Source organism: Hordeum vulgare, chromosome 4H (assembly GCF_904849725.1).
Source record: "Hordeum vulgare subsp. vulgare chromosome 4H, MorexV3_pseudomolecules_assembly, whole genome shotgun sequence".
Lineage (NCBI taxonomy): Eukaryota > Viridiplantae > Streptophyta > Magnoliopsida > Poales > Poaceae > Hordeum > Hordeum vulgare.
In genome coordinates, this window is record NC_058521.1 from 370,014,479 (window position 1) to 370,028,608 (window position 14,130).

Below are 14,130 nucleotides of genomic sequence, written 5' to 3' on the forward strand. Positions count from 1 at the left end.
GGTGTTCGGGACTTGCATGATCTCATGGTCATAGGAACGGATACACTACATGTAGAAAACAGTAGTAATAACTGACACGATCATATGCTACGTTTGTAGTTTGGGTCTTGTCCATCACATCATTCTCCTAATGATGTGATCCCATTATCAAGTGACAACACTTGTCTATGGCCGGGAAACCTTGAGCATCTTTGATCAACGAGCTAGTCAACTAGAGGCTTACTAGGGACAATGTTTTGTCTATGTATCCACACATGTATTTGAGTTTCCTATCAATACAACTCTAGCATGTATTATAAATGATTATCATGAACAAGGAAATATAATAATAACCAATTTATTACTGCCTCTAGGGCAGACTTCCAACAGATGGTACCAAGGGCCATTCTCAAAACCTTGGATGCAATGCTAACCTGGAAAGTCAAGGAAAGAGAAGGCAACACGACGATGGGTTAGACTTTGTTGCTAACACGAGTACGGGGTTCAGAAATCAGCGCCAGAATACTGGTCCAGTCCGAGGCTTCAGTGGAAATAAACCACGTAACTACGTGGAGATGCTCAAGGGGCCTTGCCCTAAGCATAGCACCCCAGATGCCCCGTCTGCTCACTCTTGGGAGAATTATTATGTGATGCAGGAGTTTTGTTTAGAGGCCGCTAGGAACTACCATGGGGGTAACATCAGAGGACACCAGGTTAGTTTGGTTCTCGCGGGTTACATGGGGGCTCATCTGGCAGGTTCCCAGGGTCCCACTCTCATGGGCAGGGCAGCTCGAGCGGCGGTAACGGACATCACTCTCGCAAAAATAATTAACAACATAATAATCAGGGCATTTTCCAAAGCAATCCTAAGCAATTGAGAAGTGACCAGTACCAAGTCTTCACCACCAACACCTGCACGCGGGATAAGAAGGTCAAATAAAGGGTGATCAATATGGCAGAACCGCGAGTTGCCAGATATCAGAACTGCTCAGAACAACCCATCACTTGGAGTAGGGCCGATCACCCGCCCCGGGTCGATAACCCCGGCGACTAGGTGCTGGTGGTGGCGCCTCAGGTTGAGGGGTACACTCTTCGAAGGTTCTATTGGATGGTGTGAGTAGCATCAATATCCTATACTATAACACCTTCCGACGAATGAATATTTCCCAGGATGACATGATGCCTACGACAACATTTTTTCATGGCATAGTCCCAGGCAAGTGGACATATCCGGTCGGGTGGATCAAGTTAAATGTTGCTTTTGGTGTTGAGTCCAACTATCGAAGTGAGGCTGTGATGTTTGAGGTGGTCAAACTCAAGAGTCCCTAACATGCTTTGTTTGGACAGCCATCTTACGTCCGTTTCATGTCTCGGCCGTGCTATGTGTATATAATAAACTCAAAATGTCGGGTCTCAAATGTACCATCATGGTCGATGGAAATCGAAATATAGATCAAGAGTGTGAGGAAGGAGACACTGCCTATGCTGAGTCGGCGTGTGCGGCAAAAGCGTTGAAATTTTACAGTGCCAATGTTGACCCGGCCGACATGAGTCCTCTCAAGAAACCTACTATTAATGTTGAGCAGCCTCTCAAGTTCCAACCGATGGACGATACCAAGCAAGTCGACTTCACCCCGGGCGACTCTTCTAAGCAATTCACTAATGGGACCGACATGGATCCCAACTAGGAAAGCGCGCTCGTCGAATTCATCTGTGAGATTCGGGACATCTTCGCATGGAAGCCTTCATACATGCCAGGAGTACCGAGAGAATCCGTTGAATACCACCTTAACATTGATTTGAAGATGCAACCAGTTCGACAATACCTGCGTCATTCTAACGAGGAGAGGCTCAAGGCAATTGGGGAAGAAGTCGCCCGACTCCTAGCTGTCGGGTTCATCATCGAGGTTTTCCATCCAGAGTGGTTGGCTAACCCGGTTTTATTTATGAAGAAGAACAACACCTTCGGTATGTGTATCGATTACACCGATCTCAACAAAGCTTGTGCCAAGGATCCTTTTGCTCTTCCTCGTATTGATCAAATCATTGATTCTACGACAGGTTGTTAGCGCTTGTGTTTCTTGGATGCATACTCAGGTTACCACCAGATCAAGATGGCTAAGGAGGATCGGGAGAAGATGGCTTTCATAACCCCTTTCCACGCTTTTTGCTATGTCTCTATGCCCTTTGGAAACAAGAGCGCGGGGGCAACTTACCAGCGCTGCATCCAGAATTGTCTCCACGATCATTGTGGGCGCAATGTTCATGGCTATGTTGATGATACTTTGGTGAAATCTCAGAAGAAGGAGACGCTCTTGGGGGATCTTAAGGAGACATTTGATAATATTTGAGTATACATTATGAATCTTAACCTGGCCAAGTGTGTTTTTGGTGTTCCTTCAGGCAAGCTACTGGGTTTTCTGGTGTTTGAGCAGGGCATCGAGGCTAACCCAGACAAGATCAAGGAAATCACTTAACTTGGTAAGCTAGACAATATCAACCACGTCCAGCGCATGGCGGGTCGTATCACGACGCTTAGCCGGTTCATATGCCGCCTTGGTAAGAAGGTTATTCCTCTTTATCAACTGCTCAAGAAGGCGGATGATTTCATTTGGACAAAGGCAACCGATGAAGCTTTCGAAGCCCTCAGAAAACAATTAGCCGAGCCGCCCGTTTTAGTCCCCCGACTGATACTGAGCCCATGCTCCTCTATATCGCTGCTAATTCCAAGGCGGTAAGTGTAGCAGTGGATGTTGAGCGCAAGGAAGAGGGTAAGGAATATCTAGTTCAGCGGCTAGTACTTTGTTAGTGAGGTGCTAACCTTGTCAAAGTTGCGGTATCCACATTGGTAGAAGCTGATCTTTGGAATTTTTATGGCAAACAAGAAACTGAAGCATTACTTCCAGGAGCACTCGATCACTATGGTTATATCAGCTCCGATTGGGGATATCATACAGAATAGAGAGGCCATTGGCTGTATTTCTAAATGGGAAATTTAACTTGGCCCCCATCATGTGAAGTACGCACCTCGAACAACCATCAAGTCTCAGGCGCTAGTGGATTTCATCAACGATTGGATTGAACTCCAGCTCCAGGAAGATAGGCCGGACAACACGAACTGGAATATACATTTTGATGGCTCCAGGCAATTGAAAGGCTCGGGGGATGGAGTCGTGTTATCTTCTCCAAAGGGTGACAAGTCCTAGTATGTTCTGCGGCTTATGTTCCCGTGTACCAACAATGCGGCTGAGTATGAGGCTCTCTTACATGGGCTTAGGATAGCTAAGGAGATGAACCTTAGTCGGGTCAGGTGCTTGGGCGAATCATACTTGGTGGCTTCGCAGGTGTCAGGAACCTGGGACTCAAACGACCCCTTAATGGCGGCTTACAAACGGGCAATCTCTAATGTGGCGGGTCATTTTGTTGGCTGTCGGGTTGATCACATTGCTCGACGGCATAATGAGGTGGCTGATGCATTGTCACAACTTGGATACCAATGCAAGCCGGTTCCACCTAATGTTTTCCTGGACGTTCTTCGCAACCCCACAGTCAGGTTACTAACTAAGGAATATATAGCAATCCCTGACCCGGAACTACAATTGGTGGCGGCTCTCCGGACGACTCCTGATTGGACGGTGCCATATTTTGCTTATCTCACTCGAGGGAGCTTGCCACTAAAGAAATTGTTTCCCACTAGATAGTACGACGATGCAAATACAAGGTTATTCATCACAGCGAGTTGCATAAAAGAAGTGTGAGCGGTGTTTTTCAACGTTTTGTTTCACGTGAAGAAGGCCGTGAGATCCTTAAGGAGATTCATGCTGACGACTGTGGACACCATGCCGGCTAACAGTCTTTGGTCGCCAAAGCGTTTTGACATGGTTTTTATTGGTTGAAAGGCTCATGCAGACGTAGAGGACATCATAGGAAAGTGTGATGGATGTCAAAATTTAGGCCGTCAAGCTCATGTGTCGGCTCAAGAATTACGCATGATCCTAGTCACTTAGCCTTTTGCAGTCTGGGGGCTTGATATAGTCGGCCCGTTCAAGATGTCTTTCGACAAAAATCCTCATCTGCTGGTGGCGGTTGACAAGTTTACCAAGTGGGTTGAGGTGGAGCCTGTTAGCAATTATGAAGGAGAGACAACAGTCAAGTTTCTAAAGAAGCTAATCTTTCGATTTGTCCATCCCCACAGTATCATCACTGATAAAAGCACCAATTTATCACAAGGCGCCATGAAGCAGTTTCGCCAACAAGAGCATATCCGGCTTGATGAATACGCAGTTGCGCATCCATAGTACAATGGATGGGCCGAGCGAGCTAATCAGGAGAATTTGCGTGGGATCAAACCACGGCTCATGGTTCCCCAACAGCATACTCCGGGTTGCTGGGTTGAGGAGCTCCCGACAGTACTTTGGAGTATCACAATGATGCCAAACAGATCCACTAGTTACACACCCTTTTTCCTCATTTATGGAGTTGAGGCAGTTTTACCAACTGATATACGGCATGATTCTCCTCGAGTCCCCGCTTATGTTGAAGTCGACAATGAGAAGGCACGTTAGGATTCCTTGGACACTTTAGAGGAAGAGCGTGATTTGGCAGCAGCGCGATCTGCTATATATCAGCAAGACCTACATTGATATCACAGTCGTAGGGTTAAAAGCCGGGTCTTTCAGGAGGGTGACTTAGTGCTTCGATTGATTCAGGATCATACATGCATGCACAAGTTGTCACCACCATGGAAAGGTTCGCTCGTAGTTAGAAAAAGTCTACACAATGGTTCATATTATCTGGTAGACCTTCTTCCAGACAAGCCAACTTCAGAGGAGGATACAGCCCGGCCATGGAACATTAATTATCTTCGGCCTTATTATACTTAGAACCACTCGCTCCTTATCTATGTACGTAGGTAAAAAAATTGTACCTTTTCATTTGAAGACAATAAAGGTGGCACCCATGAAATTCGGGGTCTTTGCCGTTTCATCCTATATGATAAGCATGAGCCTTTATTGTTTTTCTTAAGCCGCCTAAGAGGATGAACCACCGTGAGGAGGTCATCCAAACATGGACACTATTAGTATCAAAGAGGACGAGTCGCCACGCTGTGATATATAAAAAAAGGATCCTAATAAGCCAAAGTGGACCAGTTGCCACGATGCATGGTTCAAACATAGGAGCCTATGGTGGTCACGAGTATCAAGTTGGCTTATCAGGGGGCTACTAGTCCCTAGATTGTTTAGCAGTAATAGCATTATCTTCTACAATCATATGCTTGGCTTTTTCCTGATTATAGGTAATTTGGGGGCGTCCAACTCACTGAGTTTAGCTTTCTCACCCTCTTGGTCTTTGAAAAATTAACGCATTACAATGGTTATACCGGACTGTATGTTCGAGTGACTTCCCTTATTGGCCCCATGTACTCTTGGCGAGTTAATCCATTGTGGACCCTGAACTTACCAAGGTTAAAACACTGAGGTCTCATCGAGAGCCGGCATATGGAGAATAGACAAACTATGGGTTCATAGAACTCGCTTCACTAAAGCCTCACTTGAGCCTGATCTGCCAGTCTAAATCATAAAGGTTACTGCAAAAACCTATCTTAGGTTATGACTAGAGCCTTACAAGCTCGTCTACCTGCCGCGACTCATTGAGCCGTCCTGTTGAAAACAACTTGATGCCATACGATGTTAATATTTTTTGCAGGGAAGAATTCAATATTCTTACCGGCTTATGCAGAGAATTTTGGCTAAGAAGCCATTACCTTACGAAGGAAAAATCTGTTGGGGAACGTTGCATGGGAAACAAAAAAAATCCTACGCACACGAAGACCTATCATGGTGATGTCCATCTACCAGAGGAGATTAGATCTACGTACCCTTGTAGATCGCTAAGCGGGAAGCGTTAAGAAACGAGGTTGATGTAGTGGTATAGCTTCGTGATTCAAATCACCATCGTCCCACGATCCGTCCCCCGAACGGTTATGATCTAGCGCCGAACGGACGACACCTCCGCGTTCAACACACGTACAGCTCGATGACGATCTTGGCGTACTTGATCCAGCAAGAAAGACAGAAAAGTAGATGAGTTCTCCAGCAGCGTGACGACGCTCCGGTGGTGGTGATGATCTACTCCTGCAGGGCTCTGCCCGAGCTCCGCAAAAATCCGATCTAGAGGTAAAACTATGTGGAATAGGCTACAGTTGCACGTGGCAAAGTTGTGTCTCAAAAATCCCTAAACCACAAATATATATAGGAGGAGGGGAGGGGCTAGCCTTGGGGCACAAGGGCCCCAAGGGTGCGCCGGCCGAAGGGGGAGGAGAACTCCTCCTCCAATTCGGTTTGGGAAGGAGGAGTCCTCCTCTTCCTTCCCACCTCCCTCTTTCCTTTTTTCTTTCTTTCCTTTGGTATTTTTGCTTGTGCCGCCATAGCCATCTTGGGCTGACTCCACCATCCCACTAAGGGCATGGTGTGCCACCCTAAGGCCATGGGCTCACTCCCGAGTGGGTGGGCCCCTCCCGGTAAACACCCGGAACCCATTCGTCACTCCAGTTACACTGTCGGTAATGCCCGAAACTTTCGGGTGACCAAATGAGTCCATCCTATATATCAATCTTGGTTTACGGACCATTCCGGAAACCCTTGTGATGTATGTGATCTCATCCGGGACTCCGAACAACATTCTGTAACCACACATATAACTCAACAATACTAAAACATCATCGAACCTTAAGTGTGCAGACCCTACGGGTTCGAGAAGTATCTTGACATGACCCGAGACACCCCTTGGTCAATATGCACTAGCGGGACCTAGATGCCCATATTGGATCCTACATATTCTCCGAAGATCTTATTGGTTGAACCTTAGTGCCAAGGATTCATATAATCCCGTACGTCATTCCCTTTGTCCTTCGGTATGTTACTTGCCCGAGATTCGATCGTCGGTATCCGCATACCTATTTCAATCTCGTTACCGGCAAGTCTATTTATTCGTTCTGTAATACAAGATCCCTTGACTTACAGTTAGTCACATTGCTTGCAAGGCTTGTTGTGATGTTGTATTACCGAGCGGGCTCTGAGATACCTCTCCGTCACACGAAATGACAAATCCCAGTCTTGATCCATACTAACTCAACGGACAACTTCGAAGATACCTATAGAGCACCCTTATAGTCACCCATTTACAATGCGACGTTCGATACACACAAGGTATTCCTCCGGTGCCAGTGAGTTATATGATCTCATGGTCATAAGAATAAATACTTGACACGCTGAAAATAATAGCAACAAAATGACACGATCAACATGCTACGTTCATAGTTTGGGTCTAGTCCATAACATTATTCTCCTAATGATGTGATCCAGTTATCAAGTGACAACACTTGCATATAGTCAGAAAACCTTGACTATCACTGATCAACTGGCTAGCCAACTAGAGGCTTTCTAGGGTCATTGTTTTGTCCATGTATCCACACATGTATCTATGTTTTCATTCAATACAATTATAGCATGGATAATACACGATTATCTTGTAACAGGAAATACAATAATATCTATTTTATTATTAACACTAGGGTATATTTCCAATAGTCTCCACTTGCACTAGAGTCAATAATCTAGTCCTCACATCACCACACGATTTACATTGTAATAAATCTAACACCCATACAGTTCTGGTGTTGATCATGTTTTGCCCGTGGAAGAGGTTTAGTCAGCGGGTCTGTTACATTCAGATCCGTGTGCACTTTGCAAATACTTACGTCCCCTCCTTTGACGTAGTCGCCTAGGAGGTTGAAGCGTCGTTTGATATGTCTGGTCTTCTTGTGAAACCTTGGTTCCATTCCTAAGGCAATGGCACCAGTGTTGTCACAGAACAGAGTTATTGGATTTAGTGCACTCAGCACAACTCCAAGATCCGTCATGAACTGCTTCATCCAGACACCCTCCTTAGCTGCCTCCGAGGCAGCCATGTACTCCGCTTCACATGTAGAATCTGCTACGACGCTTTTCTTGGAATTTCACCATCTTACCGCACCCCCGTTAAGAAAAATACGTATCCGGTTTGAGACTTAGAGTCATCCGAATCGGTGTCAAAGCTTGCGTCGATGTAACCGTTTATGACGAGCTCTTCGTCACCTCCATAAACGAGAAACATTTCCTTAGTCCTTTTCAGGTACTTCAAAATATTCTTGACCGCCGTCCGGTGATCCACTCCTGGATTACTTTGAAACTGCTTGCCATACTTTTGGCCAAGCTGATGTCTGGTCTAGTGCACAACATTGCATACATGATAGACCCTATGGCTGAAGCATAGGGGACGGAACTCATTTGTTTTGTATCTTCCGTAGTTGTTGCGCAGTGAGTCTTACTCAATCTTATACCTTGCAACACTGGAAAGAACCCTTTCTTGGACTGTTCCATTTTCAACTTCTTAAAAACTTTATCAAGGTATGTACTTTGGGAAAGTCCTATCAGGCGTCTCGATCTAGCCCTATAGATCTTAATGCCTAGAATGTAAGCAGATTCTCCTAGGTCCTTCATAGAGAAACTTTTATTCAAGTAATCCTTTGTGATCTCCAAAAACTCCACGTTGTTTCAATCAACAATATGTCATCCACATATAATATTAGAAATGCCACAGAGCTCCCACTCACTTTCTTGTAAATACAAGATTCTCCAACCACTTGTATAAACCCAAATGCTTTGATCACCTCATCAAAGCGCTTATTCCAACTCCGAGATGCTTGCACCAGTCCATAAATGGATCACTGGATCCTGCATACTTTGTTAGCCTTCTATGGATCAACAAAACCTTCGGGGTGCATCATATACAAATCCTCCATAAGAAAACCGTTAAGGAACGCCGTTTTGACATCCATGATCTTGTCGACCTGCGAGCTCTGATAGGAACTTGATCTGAAGTTTCATGATCATCATCATCAACTTCTTCCTCAACCGGCGTCGAAACGATAGGGGTTTCCCCTTGCCCTGCGCCACCATCTAGAGGGACTAGAGGTTCGACAACCTCATCAAGTTCTATCTTCCTCCCACTCAATTCTTTCGAGAGAAACTCCTTCTCAAGAAAAGCTCCCTTCTTAGCAACAAACACTTTGCCCTCGGATTTGAGATAGAAGGCGTACCCATCTGTCTCCTTTGGGTAACCTATGAAAACGCACTTTTCCGCTTTGGGTTCCAGCTTTTCAGGGTGAAGCTTTTTGACATAAGCACCACATCCCCAAACTTTAAGAAATGAAAACTTTAGTCTTTTGCCATACCACAGTTTGTATGGTGTCATCTCAACGGATTTGGATGGTACCCTATTTAAAGTGAATGCAGATGTCTCTAATGCATAACCCCAAAACGATAACGGCAAATCGGTAAGACACATCATAGATCGCACCATTTCTAACAAACTACGATTACAACGTTCGGACACACCATTACGCTGTGGTGTTCCACGCAATGTCAACTGTGAAACAATTCCACATTTTCTTAAGTGAGCACCAAACTCGAAACTCAGATATTCACCCCCATGAACGGAACGTAGGAACTTGATCTTCTTGTTACAATGATTCTCAACTTCACTCTGAAATTGCTTGAACTTCTCAAATGGTTCACACTTGTGCTTCATTAAGTAGATATATCCATACCTACTCAAATCGTGAGTGAAGTTGAGAAAATAACAATATCCGCCGCGCGCCTCCACATTCATTGGACCACACACATCGGTATGGATGATCTCCAACAAGTCACTTGCACGCTCCATTGTTCCAGCGAACGGAGTCTTAGTCATCTTGCCCATGAGGCATGATTCGCACGTGTCAAGTGATTCAAAATCAAGTGACTCCAAAAGCCCATCGGAATGGAGTTTCTTCATGCGCTTTACACCAATATGACCTAAGCAGCAGTGCCACAAAAACGTGGCGCTATCATTGTTAACTCTACATCTTTTGGTCTCAATGTTATGTATATGTGTATCATCGCTATCAAGATTCAATATGAACAATCCTCTCACATTGGGTGCATGACCATAAAAGATATTACTCATAGAAATAGAACAACCATTATTCTCTGAATTAAATGAGTAATCGTCTCGCAATAAACAAGATCCATATATAATGTTCATGCTTAACGCATTCACTAAATAACATATATTTAAGTTCATAACTAATCCTGATGGTAAATGAAGTGAAACTGTGCCGACGGCGATTGCATCAACCTTGGAAACATTTCCCAAGCGCATCGTCACTTCATCCTTCGCGATTCTTCATGTATTCCATAGTTCCTGCTTCGAGTTGCAAAGTATGAGCAATAGAACCGATATCAAATACCCAGGCACTACTACGAGAGTTGGTTAAGTACACATCAATAACATGTATATCGAATATACGTGAGTTGCCCTTCTAGTGACCCTGTCCCTTGCAATAATAACACTCTGTTTCAGGCTTAGGCCAAGCATTGGGTTTCTTCGTCGGATTGGCAACAGGTTTGCCGCTCTTCTTGGAGTTACCCTTCTTGCCTTTACCATTTCTCTTGAAACTAGTGGTATTATTGACAATCAACACTTGATGCTCTTTATGGAGTTCTGCCTCTGCAACTTTCAGCATCGCGAATAACTCGCCGGGTGAGTTGTTCATCCCTTGCATGTTGTAGTTCAACACAAAGCTCTTATAGCTAGGTGGCAGTGATTGAAGGATTCTGTCAGTGATAGCTTCGTGCGGGAGTTCAATACCCAGCTCAGCCAGACGGTTTTAGTACCCAGACATTTTGAGCACATGTTCACTGACAGAAGAATTCTCCTCCATCTTGCAAGCATAGAATTTATCGGAGGTCTCATACCTCTCGATCCGGGCGTTCTTTTGAAAGATAAACTTCAACTCCTAGAACATCTCAAATGCTCCATGAATATCAAAGCGACGTTGAAGTCTTGGCTCTAAGCCATACAAGACTGCACATTGAACTAGTGAGTAGTCCTCCTTACGTGTTAACCAGGCGTTCTTAACATCTTGGTCAGCCGTAGCGGGTGGTTCATCTCCTAGCGCAGCATTAAGGACATAATCCTTCTTCCCAGCTTGTAGGAGCAACTTAATATTACGAGCCCAATCTACAAAGTTGCTTCCATCATCTTTCAACTTAGCTTTCTCTAGGAACGTATTAAAATTCAGGGTGACTGTTGCGTGAGCCATTGATCTAGAACACAAATATTGCAAAGTGGACTTAGACTATGTTCAAGATAATTAGAGTTTAACTAATCAAATTACTGATAAACTCCCAATCAAAAACTACATCTCTCTAGTCATTTGAGTGGTACATGATCCACATTCACTAACGCAAGTCCGATCATCACGTGAGTTGAGAATAGTTTCAGTGGTAAGCATCTCTATGCTAATCATATAAACTATATGATTCATGATCGACCTTTTGGTCTCATGTGTTCCGAGGCCATTTCTGCACATGCTAGGCTTGTCAAGTTTAACCCGAGTGTTCCGCGTGTGCAACTATTTTGCATCCGTTGTATGTGAACGTTCAATCTATCACACCCGATCATCACGTGGTGTCTCGAACCGACGAACTGCCGCAACGGTGCATAGTCGGGGAGAACACAATTTCATCTTGAAATTTTAGTGAGAGATCACCTTATAATGCTACTGTCGTTCTAAGAAAAATAAGGTGCAGAAAAGGATTAGTATCACATGCAATTCATAAGTGACATGATATAGCCATCATCTTGTGCTTCTTGATCTCCATCACCAAAGCACCAACATGATCTTATTGTCACTGGCGCCACACCATGATCTCCATCAACGTGTCGCCATCGAGGTTGTCGTGCTATCTATGCTATTACTAGTAAAGCTACGACCTAGCAATATAGTAAACGCATCTGGAAACACAAACGTTAGTTTAATGACAACCCTATGGCTCCTGCCGGTTGCCGTAGCATCGACGTACAAGTCGATATTAACTAATACAACATGATCATATCATACATCCAATATATCACATCACGTCATTGGCCATATCATATCACAAGCATACCCTGCAAAAACAAGTTAGACGTCCTCTAATTTGTTGTTGCATGTTTTACGTGGCTGCTATGGGTATCTAGTATGATCGCATCTTACTTACGCAAAAACCACAACGGAGATGTGCAAATTGCTATTTAACCTCTCTCCAAGGACCGCCTTGGTAAAAACCTATTCAACTAAAGTTGAAGAAACCAACACCCGCCTGTCATCTGTATGCACCAAGGTTGCATGTTAGTCGATGAAAGTACTCTCTCGTAAGCATAGGAGTAATGTCGGTCTGGCCCGCTTCAATCCAACAATACCACCGATTCGAGAAAAGACTAAGGAGGGCACTAAATCGAACATCAACGTCCACAAAACCTTTTGTGTTCTACTCGAGATAACATCTACGCATTAACCTAGCTCATGATTCCACTGTTGGGGAATGTTGCATGGGAAACAAAAAATTTCCTACGCACACGACGACCTATCATGGTGATGTCCATCTACGAGAGGAGATTAGATCTATGTACCCTTGTAGATCGCTAAGCGGGAAGTGTTAAGAAACGCGGTTGATGTAGTGGTACAGCTTCGTGATTCAAATCACCATCGTCCCACGATCCGTCCCCCGAACGGTTCTGATCTAGCGCGGAACGGACGACACCTCCGCGTTCAGCATACGTACAACTCGAAGACGATCTTGGCCTTCTTGATCCACCAAGCAAGACGGAGAAGTAGATCAGTTCTCTGGCAGCGTGATGGCACTCCGGTGGTGGTGATGATCTACTCCTATAGGGCTCGCCCAAGCTCCGTAGAAATCCGATCTAGAGGTAAAACTATGTGGAATAGGCTAGAGTTGCACGTGGAAAAGTTGTGTCTCAAGAAGCCCTAAACCACCAATATATATAGGAGGAGGGGAGGGGCTAGCCTTGGGGCACAAGGGCCCCAAGGGTGCGCCGGCTGAAGGGGGAGGAGGACTCCTCATCCAATTCGGTTTGGGAAGGAGGAGTCCTCCTCTTCCTTCCCACCTCCCTCTTTCCTTTTTTTCTTTCTTTCCTTTCGTATGTTTTCTTGTGGCACCATAGACCTCTTGGGTTGACTCCACCAGCCCACTAAGGGCATGGTGCGCCACCCTAAGGCCAGGTGGGTGGGCCCCTTCCGGTAAACACCCGGAACCCATTCGTCACTCCCGGTACACTACCGGTAATGCCCGAAACTTTTCATTGACCAAATGAAACCATCCTATATATCAATCTTCATTTCCAAACCATTATGGAAACCCTTGTGATGTTCGTGATCGCATCCGGGAATCTGAAAAACATTCGGTAACCACACATATAACTCAACTATACTAAAACATCATCGAACCTTAAGTGTGTAGACCCCGCGGGTTCGAGAACTATGCAGACATGACCCGAGCCACCCCTCGGTCAATATCCAATAGCGGGACCTGGATGACCATATTGGATCCTACATATACTCCAAAGATCTTATTGTTTGAACCTCAGTGCCAAGGATTCATATAATCCCGTATGTCCTTCGGTATGTTACTTGCCCGAGATTCGATCATCGGTGTCCGCATACCTATTTCAATCTCGTTACCGGCAAGTCTCTTTACTCGTTCCGTAATACAAGATCCCGTGACTTACACTTAGTCACATTGCTTGCAAGGCTTGTGTGTGATGTTGTATTATCGAGTGGGCCCCGAGATACCTCTCCATCACACGGAGTGAGAAATCCTAGTCTTGATCCATAGTAACTCAACGGACACCTTCGGAGATACCTGTAGAGCACCGTTATAGTCACCCAGTTATGTTGCGACGTTTGATACACACAAGGTATTCCTCCGGTGCCAGTGAGTTATACGATCTCATGGTCATAGGAATAAATACTTGACACGCAGAAAACAATAGCAACAAAATGACACGATCGACATGCCACGTTCATAGTTTGGGTGTAGGCCATCACATGATTGTCGTAATGATGTGATCGAGTTATCAAGTGATAACACTTGCATATGGTCACAAAACCTTGACTATCATTGATCAACTGGCTAGCCAACTCGAGGCTTGCTAGGGACATTGTTTTGTCTATGTATCCACACATGTATCTATGTTTTCATCCAATACAATTATAGCATGGATAAT